The sequence below is a fragment of the Cupressus sempervirens genome, chromosome 11, assembly GCF_028749045.1.
Source record: "Cupressus sempervirens isolate cs-2001-9-10 chromosome 11, ASM2874904v1, whole genome shotgun sequence".
NCBI lineage: Eukaryota > Viridiplantae > Streptophyta > Pinopsida > Cupressales > Cupressaceae > Cupressus > Cupressus sempervirens.
In genome coordinates, this window is record NC_143128.1 from 806323826 (window position 1) to 806342418 (window position 18593).

At 31.9% G+C, this 18593-nt stretch overlaps 1 pseudogene; it reads right to left on the reverse strand.

Annotated features, from left to right (window-relative positions):
* Window positions 1-3260: 3260 nt before the first annotated feature.
* Window positions 3261-10587, reverse strand: LOC149532011 (uncharacterized; annotated as a pseudogene).
* Window positions 10588-18593: the final 8006 nt, after the last annotated feature.

Here is an 18593-nt window from a genome sequence, read left to right on the forward strand (position 1 = left end):
AAGGGAACTGAGCCTCTGTTCAAATGGCTTCAAAACATGGAATTCAAGCAGGAGATGATTCAAGAGGTAGAGGAAGGACTCAAAGAAACAAAGGAAAAGGTGAAGAAGATCCAAGATAGAGCATTTGAGCTCATGTGAGGATTACACACTAACCCACAAAGTAGTGGGCAAGGAAAGGCTCTCATTAAGATAGAAGTAATGAAGAATAACTTCTCCGCATACTTGAGTAACCTATCTAGGATGACTTCAAGTATTCAAAATAGAGTGGTAGAGTTGCAGGCACTGAGTGGATGTGTGCATGTGTCAGCTGGAGAGTTAACAAGTTAGCTAGGTGCAGTAAAGGAGTTGGCTTGAGAGCATTAAAAGTGGCTCTTAAGATTCACCAATGTACATGTGCCTAGTCAGGAGAAGATGATCCCAATTATAGTGGCTACCAGAACATATGTGGCAAAAATTGAAAAGGGAAAGAAGTCTAAATGATTTATTTAACACCCTCTTTCTATTCTCTGATGTAAATGTTGTAAATTTTTGTAAATTTTGAAATCCAACAAACTGGCATCTTGCCATTTTTCATATTCAAAAGATGAACCAATTGAAATTCCCATTGTAATGGTCATCTCTCAAATCCTATATGTATGAAATTCAATGATTAATCAAAGGTCAGAAAATTTTGGTGTGAAGTACTATCTATTGTAGAGACAATTGAATGGAACTTCATTTCAATCATTTTCCATTCCAGTAGGTACTATAATTAGTTAGTATTTCCTTTCTACATTACAGAGAACTAAGAAAGAACTGAGTTTCATTTCCTCTATTTTTTGGAATACAAATGGATGTGATAAGTATTTTTATATTTCATTTGACGAAAGGATTCTATTAGTTTTCCCGATTCATTAGTTGTAGTTCAGATTTAGATTTCAATTTATTTTAGTCTTGCACAGATAGATTTATGAATTCATAAGAAGTGTGGATACATAAATCTGTTTCAATATTGAGAAATTTTTCTTGCCTGAATTATGTTCTAGTTAGGCTTAATTTGGTTTTCTTCTCTTGCTCTCGGGTTAAGAGCATACCCCGAATTAGATAAGTAGAAAAAAACATAATTCATTGAAGATTATTCATATAGGGAGCTATACCTACCAATTCAAAGAAAAGCCAGTAACCATAAAATGGTTTTTCAACTATTGGGAATAGACATTGTTCACAATCTGGGCATTAAGAGTCATATTCTCATAGAAAGTAAGAAGAACAAATCTATTTACCAACAGTGTTGAAGGGCAAGGGAAAGAGCCAAACTTTCCTATCCCTCACCTGCAATTATAATGTCCAAGTCTAGTCCTCTCTCAAACACATCCATTTCATCAAGTTCCAAAGTGGAGGACACTATTTTAGTGCCTTCTTTTAGTGGAATCAGATACTAAAAATTGCACTTTCATAGAGATATAGATGAACAGTGAGTGAGTCATTGGGTTCTAAAGATGCAGATCAGAATAAAAATGGTTGTATAGTTTATGGAAACCCTGAATAACTAATCATGTTGTTAATCCTATTTACAATGTCTATTTGATCTCTATGTTTAGAGCACGACCAATAGTGTGGGGATAGTCAAGTTTTTTGGGATGTAATATGGGCCACATTGCACGTTATTCCACATTGGGTAGTAGGGATGTGGATTTTTGTCTTATACCTAAAATCCCATTTTATCTTGAAGGAGAGGTAGGATTGTTTGAGTTTTTGGAGTAGCGATTGTCCCAGAATGGGCATTTTGTTCTTGTTGTTGTAGAGCATACTGGACATGATTTGATTCAAAGGACCTCTGAGGAAAAAGAAAAGAGTAATGAATCAAGAAATCCCATCTTTTAGGATGTTGGGCCATGACTCAATAATGAGTTTAAGTATTAGTGGAAGGAAAATTGACCTGATGAACTCTTCACAGTGAAATATGTTGATCCAACATACATGATACGAGTTGTGCTAGCCAATGCTACTGAACCAATCAACATTCTCTAGGTTCTCTATTATTATTATTATTATTGCTTTTTTCATATTTTTAAAGGAAAAAAAAGAAATATTTTTGGGTTTCACCTATGTGGATAAGAATAACCAATTCTTATCTTGACCTACAGTATTTCCACACTAAAAAACATTGATAGATAGCTGAGGAAACATATTTCTATTCCCCCCTGAAATTTATAGGAATATTTAAACCTCAATGGCTCATATATGTGCAGAAAATTACGCATTTTCCATTATCTACTAGCAAAAATAACATTAAGGGTAGGGTAAGCATTGTGGAAATAACAACTTGACTATTAGATTCTAGCATTTTAATACTAAACATGCATTAATATGGACCACTTAGTAGAAGACTATATGAAATCAAAAATATTAATGAAGGGCCATTTGTTGGAAGAATGTAGAGATGTTGTATTAGCTAATTGGAAGTTTTGTTTTGAGCTTTCTTTCCTCTTATTACATATTTTCCCCTTGTAGTATTTCTGTATACCATTATAAAGTCATAACAAGTAAGGTCATGTGTTTTGAAAAACTTTCCCATGTTATCTATAAGGAATAGGTCATACTTTTGTTGTTTGGCCAAAACCTATATTTGAAAATCCATGCTCTTCTGTCATCATTCTCTTGTATTGGTTATATGATTTATTCTCAAGATGTATGAGTGAAAAGATGGGATTCAACCTCTCTCATTTTATTCAATGAGAACCACATCACTATTTTGGAGCTCCTTCTGCATCAAAAAATTGAGATATTTTTCACCAACTCCTGTAGGACTTTTCATTTTCTTTATGCTCTACATTGTTGTAATTGTACCATCAGCCTCTAGACTTATGTCGCTGAGGAGTGGGTTGAGATTCTTCTATGCAAGCCAAATAATGAGAAGTATTCTACAAATTTATTTCCATACTCATACTATCCACTCTCTACTACTCTGTAACCATTCTTCTCACATTGTTAGCTCTCTCATAAGAAAAACTTTGCAGAGTAGCAATAGGTCCTCCCATGTGGGATTTTAGTGGCAACTTATTTGTGAAACAAATGGCCATTGCATTTTCTTTTTCTTTCATCTAAAGAGAGGTAAAATTTCAAGTAAAAGAAGATGAAGGAGTCATTCCAATATTTGGGACTTTATGAATGATTATAGTCGTGATCTAGAGGCAAACCTTAAGCTTTTTGCACACCTTGTTCAATTCTAGACTTAGATTCTCACTGGTTTAAAGTTTAAGACTAACTGCTACATTGGATCAAACATAATTTGAATCATTTAAAAATAGTTCATATTATTTTCCTTTAAGCATTTGCACACCTCATTCCAATTCTAGACTTGGTCTACAAGGGCTTGAGTATGAATTTTAACTTGTTGGCTATCCAATTTACTTGATGATACATTGAAAAACTCTTGCACATCCAATGTTTTTTTTGGAATGATATAATACTATATGACATGTAATTTTGAAAAAGTTGAGAGCATCTTGAGACACTACTTCAAGTCCTTTCAGGTTAGTAAGAAAGAATGTAACATTGATTACTGGCTTATATGTTGCTAACAAAGTTTCTTCTTGCTTTGAATGTACATGTGATTTATGTGTGCCATTCAATTTCTTTGTGAACATTCATTCTTTGAGGAACTACTAGATCAATCCATATTATAAATATTATCTATTATTTGTAATAATTTCAAAACCTTTTTCTTTCTCTCTTTCACAAAAAATACTACTCCATTCGAACTAATATTTGGATGGCTATTCAATAATGTTTCAAACCACCCACTTCTAGATCTTTGCATGGATGAAGTTACAAATAATTGCACTGGTGCTCCTCACTATTGTATGTTCTAGGTTGGGGATAGTGTATATATACATTTTCCTGTGATATTGTAGGTGATATTTCTCTTCAGAAGGAACTACATATTTGGTTTTAACACTTTTATTACTTTTCTTAATGAAAATAAAGAATATGTACATCCAAAATAATGTTGTGAAAGCTAGTAATATCATTCTCCCTGGGAAGTGATTTCTTGGATGTTTTTCCCACTAGAAAATTCTTGTACCATGGGCAAGTATAGCTGAATTAGCATGTACTTTTAGACCGCTCTTCACTCATGGCTTCCAATTCCTATTTTCTATCCTTTCATTATTTCAAAGTGGAATAGAGACTACCATGGTTTTATATATGCAACATCAATTTCTTGCAATAGATAGTATGATAAAAAAAACTATGATGTGATCCAATTATATATGATAATTGGCAAATAGGAAGACATGAATGACACTAAAATAGGACTCTAAGTCCAAAGAGAAGTGATTAATTTTCCTCTCCTCACCCTTGCAAACTCCATTTTCTCCACCTTCCTATTGCATAGATTTTACCAAAATCACAAAGTTAACTTTCCTAGGCAAACTATTATATTCAAAAAAAATGTGAAACAATCTCCCATCAATATTGTTCCATACTAGAGTAGAAAGATTATTGCCTTTGTATTTGATTGAGTGGGTATTGATAAAAAATGGCATTGGATTGTACTAGATATTAGATAAATTTGGGAAACATTTACAAGAAATTTGCAGTATGTCCATTAATTACTAAAATTTAAAATATGGTTTGTACTTTCTTTTGCAGCATGTGAAATTCATAGAAGATTTCTTGCCTTTTTTCCAATATGTCATAAAAAAAACATTTTTTTAATGTGTCATTAACATAGTAATGTATCCTAGTCCACAGATAGACAACTTCTAAATCTATTTTTGTGAATTTCATTGTTTGCTAGAGGTTATTGTTTCTATATAGATTTCTCTGATAAATGAATTAATGCAATGCTATAAATCCTAGCAATGGTGGAGGTGATTTCAATCTTGTGTTTTAAGCAAAAGGAAAGGTTTTTCAAGATCAAAGATCTTTTCCTCAAGCTGCTAAACAGATGAATACTCTAAACAATTTATTGTCAGTGAGTGATCTTGTATCACTTCACTGTGTCATCACAAATGAAACACCTAGGTGATGCTATTTTGTTTCATGCAAGTAATTTCTCAATTTATTGCTTGCTTAATTTTGTCAACCATTTGTTTCCATTAGAAAATTCTGAGTTATTGTCATGTTTCCCTCATATTAAGTACCAAAATTTTTATGGCAAGGTTGTTCGATCTCAATTTGGATTTTTGATTGTAATTTTATTTATATTGGTTGTACACATTGATAGTGGAGTGTATGTTGGCTACAGGGGCTTTTATTGTGAATAGCAGTAGCAGCCATTTGGTGGATTATTATACATTAAAGAAACTTTTGATAGATGGAACTATGGTAGGGTGTGCATTGGATGGTGTAGAGGGTCCACAATGGATGGTGCAGAGGGTCCACAATGGATGGAAGCTTTGGTGTGTGTTTATGAAAGTCCTTAAATTTTTAGTTTAATGCATCTGCTAAAGAAAAAAATTCTTATATCTATAGTTCCTATCACTTTCTTTCTTTTTGGCATTTTTTTGGTATTGAACCCATTTCAAATTCACCTTTTAGTCCATTTTAGACAATTTAGGAATTCACTCATTTCAATCAATATCAGAAAGTGAGTATAGTCTATGTAATATTGTTTTGAAAATGTTATTTCCTTCCAAATGTTATCTATGTCAGCATGTGTGTAGAAGTCTTATCCAGTGAGGTTGAGTGGCTACTTGAATTGGTATGGAAAATTCAAAACATTAATGATTGGCATAAAGAGTGATCATATCTAACAACTTTATGCACAAGTTTAAGGAGCTGCAAGTTGGACATTACCATAATATTTCTCAACTATTGAAGATGGGCCCTATGGTGTCTCAACAGCCTTTTTCATAGACCGGTGGATTAAATATTGAGCTACCCCACCCAATTGGCAATGAATTTTTACCCCTTTTTCTTGTTGGTTTTTGAAGTCTTTAGGTGTGGTTTTTTCTCCAAAGCTTTAGCTATCTGCCACATCTTTGATTCACATAGAATAGTGCTTTTGATGATCCTTAAGCATGAATAGAGACTAAGAGAGAGGTGGTTGTACTTAATATTTTGCCTACCTTTTTCCATGGATTAAATATTGAGCTATCCCACCCAATTGGTAATGAATTTTTACCCCTTTTTCTTATTGGTTTTTTAAGTGTTTATGTGTGGTTCTTTCTCCAAAGCTTTAGCTATTTGCCACATCTTTGATTCGTGTAGACTAGTGCTTTTGATGATCCTTAAGCATGAATAGAGACTAAGAGAGAGGTGGTTGTACTTAATATTTTGCCTATCTTTTGCCATGGTAGGGCTCCTGCATCTACTGTATCTTGAACTACTTCTACTACCTCTATTATTGGCTCTACTAGGTCTATAGGTAGCTCTCAAACTAGTGGAAGGGGTGCTAGGTTAGTGCTTTGGTGAATAATATTTTCCTCTACTCTTTAGTTCTTTAGGCATGCACACTGATAAAATAACCAGTGAGATTGAGGTTGCACTAACTCAGTCTTTCAGCCAATTAGTTGCATCACATAGACTGATGCTTTGGTAATTTTTGTCCATCTTAGCTTTTGTACTGAATAGAAATCATGATATCCCTTTATTCACTATTCTCTCAATTTTGAAGGGTAGTGGATTTTGTTGTTTTAAATACTAGATAAAGTTTAGAGGGTACTCATTCATCATTTATATTGTATATTGGTTTTCCCCCAATTCTTTGGAGAAATAGTTTAATACTTTATTTAAATATTATTTTGGTCATCAATACATATTATGTCAGAGTAGTGGTTGTATCTTTCCCAATGTTTGTCACAGTTCAGTTGCCCTGATTATTATAGGAAAAAAAAATTTCAAACTGTAAATTAATAAGGAAACATCATGAATATGTGGAGATTTGAGAATGTGTTACTAATTTTTATTTGTTTTAATTAATTATTATTATTTATTAAGTGAGTAGATTTGAATCCAAGACCTCTTCAATAAGAGGCCCACAATTTACCATTGTGTTGTAGGCTCTTGCCTTTCATTTCAATTGAGTTATAAGAGTACTAAATTTAATTTTATCTACCCCAAGCTAATGTATAACTATAATTACAAGCTTAAAATGTATCAAATCTTTTCAAATTTTGTTGTAACTTTTAAAAAATGCTTTTGCTACTTTACATTATTTATTTATTTTATGCCATTTCTGTGGTTCCTAAATTACAGTTGTTTCAATTTATTTCTAGAATATTTTTATTGATTTATTTCAGATTTTCTTTTCCCCACCTAATCCATCCAGATTTTTGTTCTTTGTATTAGAGACAATAAACTCTAATAACTTCTTAGTTGACAACTGGAAAAATGGCTTTTTTCTCCAGTGTTGAAAATGATTACTTCAATGTACAAATAGGGGCTATCTAAAGGTCAGCAACAGTCCTCTTTCCCTTGGTGTTGAAATTAGGCACTCTCTTCTTTATTTGCCCTATTCCTAGGTCATCTTCAAAATCATAGGTATATACCCATTTCCCAAAATTTTAATTCCATCATTCTCTATCAGTTTATGATTTTTATTTATTTATTCATACTTTTAGATCTAAATCACATTCTTGACATAATGAAGTATGCAAGAGTAATAAACATGATATGATATTATTTTCTCTTCTAGTTTTCTATAAAAGTTGGTAATTCTTTCTATCAGAGTGAATGAAAATTGGCTGCATGCTCCTTTCCAATGGACACCACCATTTCTTGTAGCCATAGTTTTGAATATTTTCCAAATTTAATAAAAGGCTGAGGTATTTGATTTTTATTTATTGATTCAACATATTAATTTCCAGTGACAAGGCTCACAAGAGAACTTTATATTCTCAAATAGGTAGAGAACCTCTAGTTAAAGATGCTATCTTCATACCTGCCACTTTAAAAAAAAATGCAAACTTGCAGAAAATAGGCTTGTCCAACTAGATACAGTGTAAAATGTTCCAGTTTGTTTGAAGTGGTAGCATTAATAAAAAAATGACATAAATGAACCTTGATTTTTTGAGCATCATAGTTTCCAATTTTGATACATTGAAATAGTTATTTTCTTGAATTATTTGAGTATCAAGAGTTGAAAATACCATCATTTAGAACCTAACTATCTAAGGATATGACTAACCTAGGTATATTTATTTGGCCAGATGGATGGAATTTAAGATGTTTTGATTTTCTTTTAAGCAACTAACATTCCTACAACCCTTAAAATTTTGGAGTGAATAGGAATTCTTGAGCATAAGTAGTCCTGCATTCAAAATCTTGACACACTAGTAAATTTATTCTTCTTCAATCATCTTACACTTCATACTATTGCAAAATCTCCACCAAGGAAGTTAATAGATTCTAAATTTTCTAAATTATCCAAATGTAGTATTTTTAGGAGTGAAGTCCTTATAAAAACCATTTCATTAACTCACTGTTGGTTGTTGGGTTAAACTTTTGCATCAAGTAATGATGCATGCATCCTTTCTCAACAAGTTGTCTCAAGTCTTTTGCAACTATGCTTATAGTGCTCTCATTTGGACCTATTCATGTAGATCATCTAGGGGAAAATGCTACAAAGTGCTAAATGTATTGGAATGATCCACACAAAGGTTTTTTATATAATAAATAAAATTAGTGTATGTAGTGCTTGCCCCTAGTTCGTATTTTATCTATTATTGTCAGACTCTATTAGACTAGTTTATGATGATGGTTAGTAGTATTGTTTTGAGACTATCATATATTATGCTATGGATTCAGTTGATGTATGATGAGATTACTTTGACTCTACATTTCATATATGCATAATGATTATTACATTATTTCTAGTTATTGATGATGATTAGTTAGATGATTTATTATCATATGTGTTTTATTATGGATACTTACCCCATACTTACATGTGTATGGTGTGCATGGTTGTTCTCTTATTGTATGGTGTTTCTAATGTGGTTAAGGAAGGGAGTCATAGTCACCTACTAGTTGGGATCTACATGATGCACCACTTCTTGCCATTGCATGTTTAGCTTAGCATATATATATTGTATGTACATGCATGGTTTTTATGCAGGTTATAGGTACCAGGTATCGACTTCCCTGAATTCTTAGGATGAGCGTACCCTATTACACTATCTCAATGGTAAGAGAAGGGAGATAAATTCTCAAGTCCAAATCTTAAACCACTAAACCATTTGTCCTAGTGAGTTAGGACAAGTATCTGGATATTTTACCTTTCGAATGTGTCAGATGACATAATTCATGACTTTTAACCCTTTAGACTGATTTTGTATGGATTGTTCTATGAGGGGATTTCATATTTTATCTTGGAGGTCTATGGTGAATTTTTTATTAATTAAGTCTTAAATAAATATATTTAATTAATAAATTAATTATTTGAGAAAAATTAATATAATATCATGACCTTTAGATATTTTGATTATAATTAATTAAATGAGAATTAATTGAGAAAAGAATTAAATAAAAGAAATTAAAATTAATAATAACAAAAATAATAATAAAGTAATAAATAAATAATAATAATAAAGTAATAAAAGAATAAAAATAAAAGTTATAAGCTTGCCTAGGAGTAAACACACCTCTTGATTGCACATATGTCAACAACACAGGAGTTAGCACACAAATTAAGCACATGGTGTCTACAACCTTATGACTCATCTAGAAGGTTGGAAAAGACTCATGCTTAGTTGTCAACACCTTCTGGTTGTTTCTAGAGACATTCTAGGTGCTTCTTGAGAGTTCTTTATATTCAAGCACTCCTAGAAGCTTAGAGAGCATGTTTGGAGGATCAGAAATGTTGGAGAAGGAAGGAGCTTGCTCTGCAAAATTCTGAGGAGAAGTGATTTAGCATCAGTGTCCAAGTAGACACTTGTGATTTTGGCTTATGATATTTCACTTCTTGTACTTCATGTCTTCTTCGTGTCTTCTGAATGCTTTCTGAGGATTTCATATGTTGAATATCTTGTTGTATGTAGTCTTGTTATGGGTAGTTAAATTTCTATATGTGAAAATCTCACATGCATAGATCTGAGAATTCTATGGACTAGAGTTTAAGAGTTTATAGGTGAACCTATTAGATGGACCCATAGGTAAATCTAGAGATTAATCATTATAGGGAGAGTTCTAAATTTATATAATTGAAAAGCCCTATTTGTTTAAAAAAATTATCTTATATTTTCAAGTGTTATTATAAATGATTTCCTTTTTTTTTAAAAAAATACATATATATTACAAATTTTCATACATGTATATATATATATACATAAATAAATAAATATATATGTGTATATATATATATAAATACATATATATATATATATAATTAAAAAAATATTGTTTTTGCAATGGAAAAATGTTAATGAAATTCCTTGTAAAAAAAATTGTGAATCACATCATGGTCGAACATTTATTAAAAATGTTATAAAAAAAATTTGAAGGAGGGCGAAGCCCATACCCTATGATAGGCTGCGACTTCTGTGCCTGCAGTCGTAGGTACGGCGACTGCCGTCGCAGGCCTTGCGATAGTAGGCAGGGCTGCACGGCTCCACCATAAAGGCGGTGGCCTTTTAAAACAAATGTTGTATACATATGCATTTCAAGTTTAATTTTTATGATATCAATTTAAAACAAATTTCTTTATTAATATTATTTAATAATAATTATTATATAATATTAAATGTTGTATAATATCAATATATATAATAAAATTTTATTTAAGTAATTAATCAAGCCAATAAAATTTTGAATAAGGGATATAGTTAGAATTTATCTAATTAGAATGAGTTGAAATATTAAGTTACCAATTATTTTGGGGTTCTCAAAATTGTAAATCAACTTATTGAAAATTGATAAATGATTTAAAAGTATTTAGATATAGTTTTTAATAATTAACTTAATTAAATTTAGTTTAATTAAGGTTAATCGATAGAATATATTATAAATCAAAGTTTTTGAATTATGCAATTATTGTTTCAATAATATTGGGTTCATTAGAATTGCTAATTGATTATTGGAATTCAATGGGTAATTTATTTATTGAAGATCAAAATTAAATTTGGAGGGGGGGGGGTTAAACTTAATTGATCCAACTATTTAAATGGGATATCCACAGGGTAGAAGAGAGTCTTCTCGCTTGATAATAATCATTTAATTATTAGTTATGATATTAATAATTAAGTTATTTAATAGAGTTTGAATTAATATGATTCTTTTAATGAAGTTGTAAATTATTTACATCGAAGATTGATAAGTCTTATTCTAATGACTTGAATAATGACTTTAGATATTTTAATGGTTATTAGTGATTATTTAATTATTATAATGATTAAATTAAGAGACCTAAATTTTAGTAATATTTAGTTGAGTTTTAATTAAGTCTTGTTAGAATGATAAAGAGTCATACCTATGTTAGCTATTAATTGATTTAATTAATATTAATTAATAAAGTAAATAATTTTAATTAAGGGACAATGAAGATTAGTTTAATGAGTAAATATTTATCCTTCAGTTATTTTTAGAATGTGATTTTAAATAATGGAAGGATAATGCTATCGAGGGAACAAACAGGTTGACTTGTAGGTCAAATGATAAATCCTATACACTTGAAGTATAATTGCAAACTGAAACTGAAACCTCCACATTTTATTCAACTATGGAATTTTAGCAAACCAAAACATGTACTTGCATTGTTTTTTCTCTACGCTTCTTGTTTTGGGTTTTGGGTTGACTAGTGTTGACCAATTATAGGACATCTACTAGAGGCTCAGGGGTTATGATTGTGATGTCATGATGATGTCTTGATTTTGATCTTTATAAACCCAACCATGGTTATGTTATGGTATGCTCTATGAGATGTTTTTATTTAATGATTGTTACTGCTTATCAGTCTTCTTGTGTGAAGCTAAGATTTATATGTTTGAGACACTTGAATTAACCATTTTGAGTCATAAATCAGTTATCTTTGGATTACTTTCCAGTCGCCATGATGGGACTGAAGTGTTGATTTATATTTTGATGATGTCATGTTGTGCCATGTTTTTGACTTGACCATTTTGGAGTCTTTGATCAGTATTATTTTGAGAAGCTTTTTGGTTGCTTATTGAGAACCAATGATTATTGTGATTATCAAGGATATCTTTAGTTTCCAATAGAGAACTATTATGGTCATGATTATCTATGGATGCTTTTCTTTTGCTCGTAGAGATTTGATGCTCTTTTGTGGATTATATTTTGGTATTTTTCTAGTCGCTTGTATAGGACTGTGGTGATTTTGTGATTTATGATTCGATGAGGTTAGGGTAGGTTATCTACTTGTATTGATAGGAAGTGGCTTGCAATGGGGGTCGAGGCCCTAAGAGGCTGCCAAGGTAACTCATTGTAAGTTGTCCTAATAAGTGAAAACATTCGCACCTAATACTAACTTAATGAACCTAATAAGATAATTGTTTTGTTCTCGCCCATGCCTTGAGTGCTAGTGCAGACTAGGATGGGAGTAGAGAGAATGCTTGGTTGCGACCTTGCATTTCATAGTATGCTTTGTCTATATGAGAGGATACTAGTGGCCACATAGGGATCACTAGGGGACTAGGGTCTATTGGGAAACTACCAGGGTAACTCTAGTGTGATTTGTGCGATGACACTTTCCTGCTTGCATACTAGGTTTCCTACATGTCTTTGTTATGCCTCTAGGATTAGATGTTGTTTTGTGATTGGAACCTTTGAGTTAGTATACTTTTAGGATTCCTGGACTTAGAGAGTATTTATGCTATGTGATTTTGATAACCTGTTTGGAATTTGAGATTATCTACTCAACACGGTGGGAGTAGACCATTTAGGTACCATGCAATCAGCTGGTAGTGCTTTTCCATTCTTATCATTTGAGATCTATTTGAGACATTGTGGTTGATGCATTCTTTATGATGGTGGACACGTATCCTTACATTGATGTTTTGTATATATTAGATGATGTTATCTTATGCTTTACTTGCATGTTAGATTTCTTTTATGCATATGATGTAGTAAGATTTAGGAGTGACATTCTGACTATGTTAATATCGATGATTTCTTCAGTGATTTGGAATGTTATGCACGAAGGGATGGCTAGGACCCACAATGGTCTAATGATGCTATTTATGGTAGGGAGGAACCGTGCACTTAGTTAATTACATTGTGATAAATGGTTATCTTTTAAGATGGATGTTATATCTTTATGATGATGCTCTATAATGTATGACATGTGATTATGTTTACTTTGTTGCATCATGGATTAGATTTAGAATGATGATATACTTTATTTCACATATGTATATTCTTTCAAACCTTTAATACCCTATGGCATGTACATTGGATGATTGAGCAATCAGAAATGTAATTTAAGAACATTGGACTTTTCATTATTATTTCGTGTAGATGTTGTATTAGACGGATTCATTAATAGTTAATTTAGATGTAATTCAATGTTAATGGATCCATAAAGAATGTAACCTATTATGTATGTTTATGTTTATTTTTGGTTAAATGATGTTGTTTCTTTTGCTACTATGTTATGAATGGTTTTACTTTCATGCTTTAAAATAAAATAAAAATGTTACCAAACTTAGTGAAACTTTAGGTTAATTCTTTGGATCCCTTGGTGGGGTGTTACAGTGTAACTAATATTCACTTGTGATATGAGTATGAACCTCTCTTTTATCACACTTAAATGATTATTATTGGAAAATTACAAGGAGCTTACAGTGCATCTACCTGAAATTACTATTGTTGAAGCTTCCTTTATCATTTCAAATGCAATTGTTTTTCATGTGGGTTTTCAAAGATTTTATTTAAAAAAATTATCACATGTTTTATGTTGTAAATATTATAAATATACTCATAACTATCCCATCTATTTATATTTCAAATAAACAACTAATTTCCCCACCACAATGAAAGGCAGGAACTATGGCACTTACACCACTTGTTAACAATATTTTATTTCTTTATTATAATAATTTGAATAATAATATTTCATAGTGTGTTATTATTTATTTGATTAACATGATTATTATTATGATCATGATTATGTTTAATTTAATTTATTGTTTAACTTTGTATTTAGGCTCTATTATCATTCAAATCTAGCATTGAAAAGGGGACATTACGTTATGGTCAAGGATATGAAATTTATGGTTATGATCAACCATCTCAAGATCCATCAATGTATGGTTCTGGCAGTTATCCTATAATTGGAGTTATCAATAGGCACTGAAGCATAGTCATTTCCTACTAGACTTTATTAGTCCATTATTTCCTTTTGTTATAGATTTTTTAAGCAATTTATTATAAACATATTATTTAGTTCTTTGTTACATTTATGAATTGAGCACCACTTTCTCTATTTCTAGGAATAACTTAATTATAGATCATTGATAAAAAAATCTTTTTGTGTGCCTTATTTTTAACAAATTCCCATTTTTATGTTGTTTGTAGATTAAGATTCAATAATTGTCAACATTAGGTGTAATGAACATTTTTAACACCAACCTAAGCATAAGGAAGAGGAAATATTTGATCCTTTGGCACCTTCATATGTTAAAAAGTGAGTATTTCAATTGATTGTGTTTCATAGTTTTTAATAGATGTGATTTTTTAATGGGGTTTGATGTTTTTAGTTAATGCAAAGGTCTATTTCTTGACATAAATTGCATAATCATTTGTATCTTTTTTTCTGAGAAGTTAGCACAAGTTACAATACTTGTGCATGACCAAAGTGCTCCAACTTATATTTTACAAGAGTCTATCACTACAATAGTTTAAAGAAGTGTAATTGACATAAAATATAATTTAAAATTCTTGAACAGAAGAAGCTAAAATTGTTGAATTGTTATTGATAAAGATTTAGATTATTATTTTTCATAATAATTAAAATTTGTGTTCTTTGAGAAGAATATATCATGTTACAATGACCTATCATGGTAGATCTAATGTTGGGAAGACAAATTTGTCAATTTTTTGCATTATTCTTTAAAGGGTACTAGCTCAATGGAAGAGTACCCACTTTATAAGTAGGAGGATAGTGGTTCAATTCCATCGTGCCCTAATATGACTAAATTAATGATCAAATAATCTACTAAATATACTACCAAATAAGTTATCATATATACTACCAAATATACTACCCAAAAATCTACCAAATATACTACCAAATCAACTACCAAATATACTACCAAATCAAGTACCATATATACTACCCAAAAACTACCATATATACTACCAAAATTATCAAATAAACTACCATATAAACTACCAAGTAACAAAAATAAATGACTAAATTAGTGACCTAATCAATGATTAAAATATTTTAGTCATAAATTTGGTTGGGAGATAAATGTCTGGAAATAAACTACCATTGGTCATGTGATCAAAATTAGTCACATATCTACATTTTTTAGTAGTTTATTTAGTAATATATTGTTGTTTTTGTACTAGTGAAGCTTGGTTCATGTACTCCTCCCCATTTTTTGTGCATATCCACCAAATAGAAAGACCAAATTGATTCTCTACAAATGCCTTAAAGACTCAAAATGAATCAGAGACATTAGACTTGTACTTGAGAAAGTACACCCATGTACATCTAGAGAAGTCATCAATGAATGTAAGTACATATTTGGCACCCAAAAAAGGAGTAGGAAATGACATGAGATCACTATAAATCAACTCCAAAGGTATCAAAGCAAGAGTAGCCCATTCATGTGGAAAAGAATCCCTATGTTGCTTACCAAGTACACAACCCTAACAAACACCATTTGGATGGGAAATCTGGGGGAAGCCCAAGAACAAGTGCCTGTGTGCTCATCTATTGAACATATTTGTAATTGACTTGCCCAAAATGTTGATGACAAAGTCTACTTGCTGAATCTTCATGTGCAACTAAACATGAACTTGTGTCATTAGAAGACTCAAATCGATCAAATATATAGAGGTGAGATATAGAGTCAACACTCCTAGTAGCCACAATCATCTCAGAATCATGTAAGTCCCAAATAACCAAATAATGTGGTGAGAACTCAACTATCTTACTAGAGCTAGAGTGGCAAATATGATAGATAGAAAATAGGTTCATCAAAATTTCAAGGACACAAAGAATATCCTGAAGAGAGCCCCCAGCTAGTGCAATAGAACCAGAACCTAGAACTAAATGTTGTGATGAATTCCCAATAGCAATCTATGTGTTAGCATAAGGATCAAGTGAAGTAAGCAACTTAGGAGTTTTTGTCATATGGTGAGAGGCTCTGAAATCAAGAATCTATGTAGGCCCTAAAGTTGTAGCTTGACTAGAAAGAGCATGACCTTTCCCTACAAGGGGGGTGAAGTCTGAGGGGCCAAAATATGATGCTCCTTCATGGCTTCCTCTAAAGCTTCTGAACTTTTCCAACACCTAGAAATGGGATGTCCATCCTTGCCACAAAAATTGTAGGTCTCACTAGATTTCTTCTTGGTCTTGGAGGTAGACTCAGTAGACTTCAAAAAATCCTTACCCTTTAAAGTGTTTGTTGAAGGAGTAACTGGAGGCTTAGGATTAGATTTTGATGTATCTTTCTTTGATTTTCCTTTCTTCTTTTATTTCCCCTTAGAATTTTGAGGAGGCATCCACCTATTGAATCTTTGCCTAGCCCCATGTCAACTAATCACAAAATGTCTCAAATGTAGGCATCCTATATCTATCACCAAGGATATCCATAGTGGACTAGAAAGTAGAAGATAAAATTTAATACTATCCCCACAACTTTGAGAGTATCAAAAAAATTCATTCATCATCTATTTTGGTTTTTATAGAGATTTGAACTTTGTCAAGAAATCTTCAATGGTGGGAAAACTAGTTGGTGAAAAAGAAGTCAACTCTACATCAAGTTGAAGTGCTTGGAACTCATTCACTATTTCAAACAAAGTCTAAAATTTGAGCAAATAAGCCCTAGGTGTGGTCAAACCATCCAAATGAAATAATAGACTATCTAAATATTTAGAGCAATCAATCCCATGGCCTTATCCATTTTATTCCTATGTTGGAGAACCTCAAAAGGATGTGTAAGAATAGGTTGATTCTCATACAAACATGATCATAAGCCCCTTGACATGAGAAGCCTAGTCATTTGTGCCTTCTAGGTGTGATAGTTGTGTAGCATGAGATGGGTCATAGATGGATCTATCATTAAGAGAAGAAGATGGAAGTAGAAGGGTATTATTCTAAATTAAATTAAAAAAAAGAAAATCCCCCCCTCTCCTACCATAAAAAATAATAATTTCCCTCAAATACCACAAAAAAACTATGGAAAGCAAGAAAAATTGAAAATGAACCTAGATTCCAGATGCAAAGAAGGAGGAAACAAAAGCCTCTACTTTGATGCCAAAATTCAGAGCACAAATGAGCTCATAATATAATGAAACTAGCACCATTCTCTCCATCTCTAAGTTAGCATTCTGATGCTTCTTTTAAATTAAAAAAATACCTTCGTATACTCAAGTTATGGCCAAAAACCCAACTACTACTCCAAAAGACTAGGTCACTGGAAAATATAGTGACTAGAAAAAAATTGATGGCCATATAGCCATCAACTGATTGTTGCTGAAAAAAAAGAATCTAGCTACCAAAAAATAAGGTTAGCTATCATGGAGTGACTCAAAAACTAGATGCATGAGCTGAAGTCAGATGCACAAGTTGGAGCCAAATGCAGGAGCTGAAGCCATATGCGGGAGCCAAAGCTAGATGTAGAAATTGATCATGGGAGCTATACATAGAAGCCAAAGCTAATTGTAGGAGCTAGACATAGGAGCCAAATTCAAAAGCAAAAGCTATAACTAGGAGCCAGACATAGGAGCCAAACACAAGAGATAGATGTAGAAACCAAAGTTTATTGCAAGAGTCAAACATAGGAGCCAGATGTAGAAGCCAAAGTTGATCGTAGGAGCTAGACATAGGAGCCAGATGTAGAAGCTAAAACTAGATGCAAAATCCAATCATAGAAGCTAAAGATGGATGCAAAAGTCAGATGTAGGACTTGAAAGTGCCCCCAAAGAAATGCACTTCCTCCCGATTGAAGAAAAAAATTACATACAAACTAGGGTTTGTGTCTCCAAATCGCGGCTTCAAAAATCCTTCAAACTAGGATGTAGTAGGGAGCCTCTAATACCATGTAGGAGTTGATGAAATCAATCTCCATTGTACACCAAGATCACCTAAATGCAAATAGCTTGCTAAAGAGAAACCAAAGGAGCAAGAGCTTGAAGCAAACAATGCAAGAGAAAATATTTCACAATAGGAAAAATGAAATTGCTATGTGAATGGATGAATTTACGATGAGAGAGAGATTGAATATAAAGGCCTTAAGGAAGCTTGTAGAACAAGTTGGAAAGTGCTAGAAGATAAGGTTGACAACTAAGCACACTTCCACAAAAAGGTGGAATACACTAGAAGGGAACAATAATGTCAACAACTCATCATCTACAACTATTAACTAATGCATTAACCTAAGTAAAATTAAGTAATAGAATAAATTATTAATTATTAATTATTTACTCTAATAATGTTGAAATTTATTGAACCTTACTCTACAAATAACATAAGA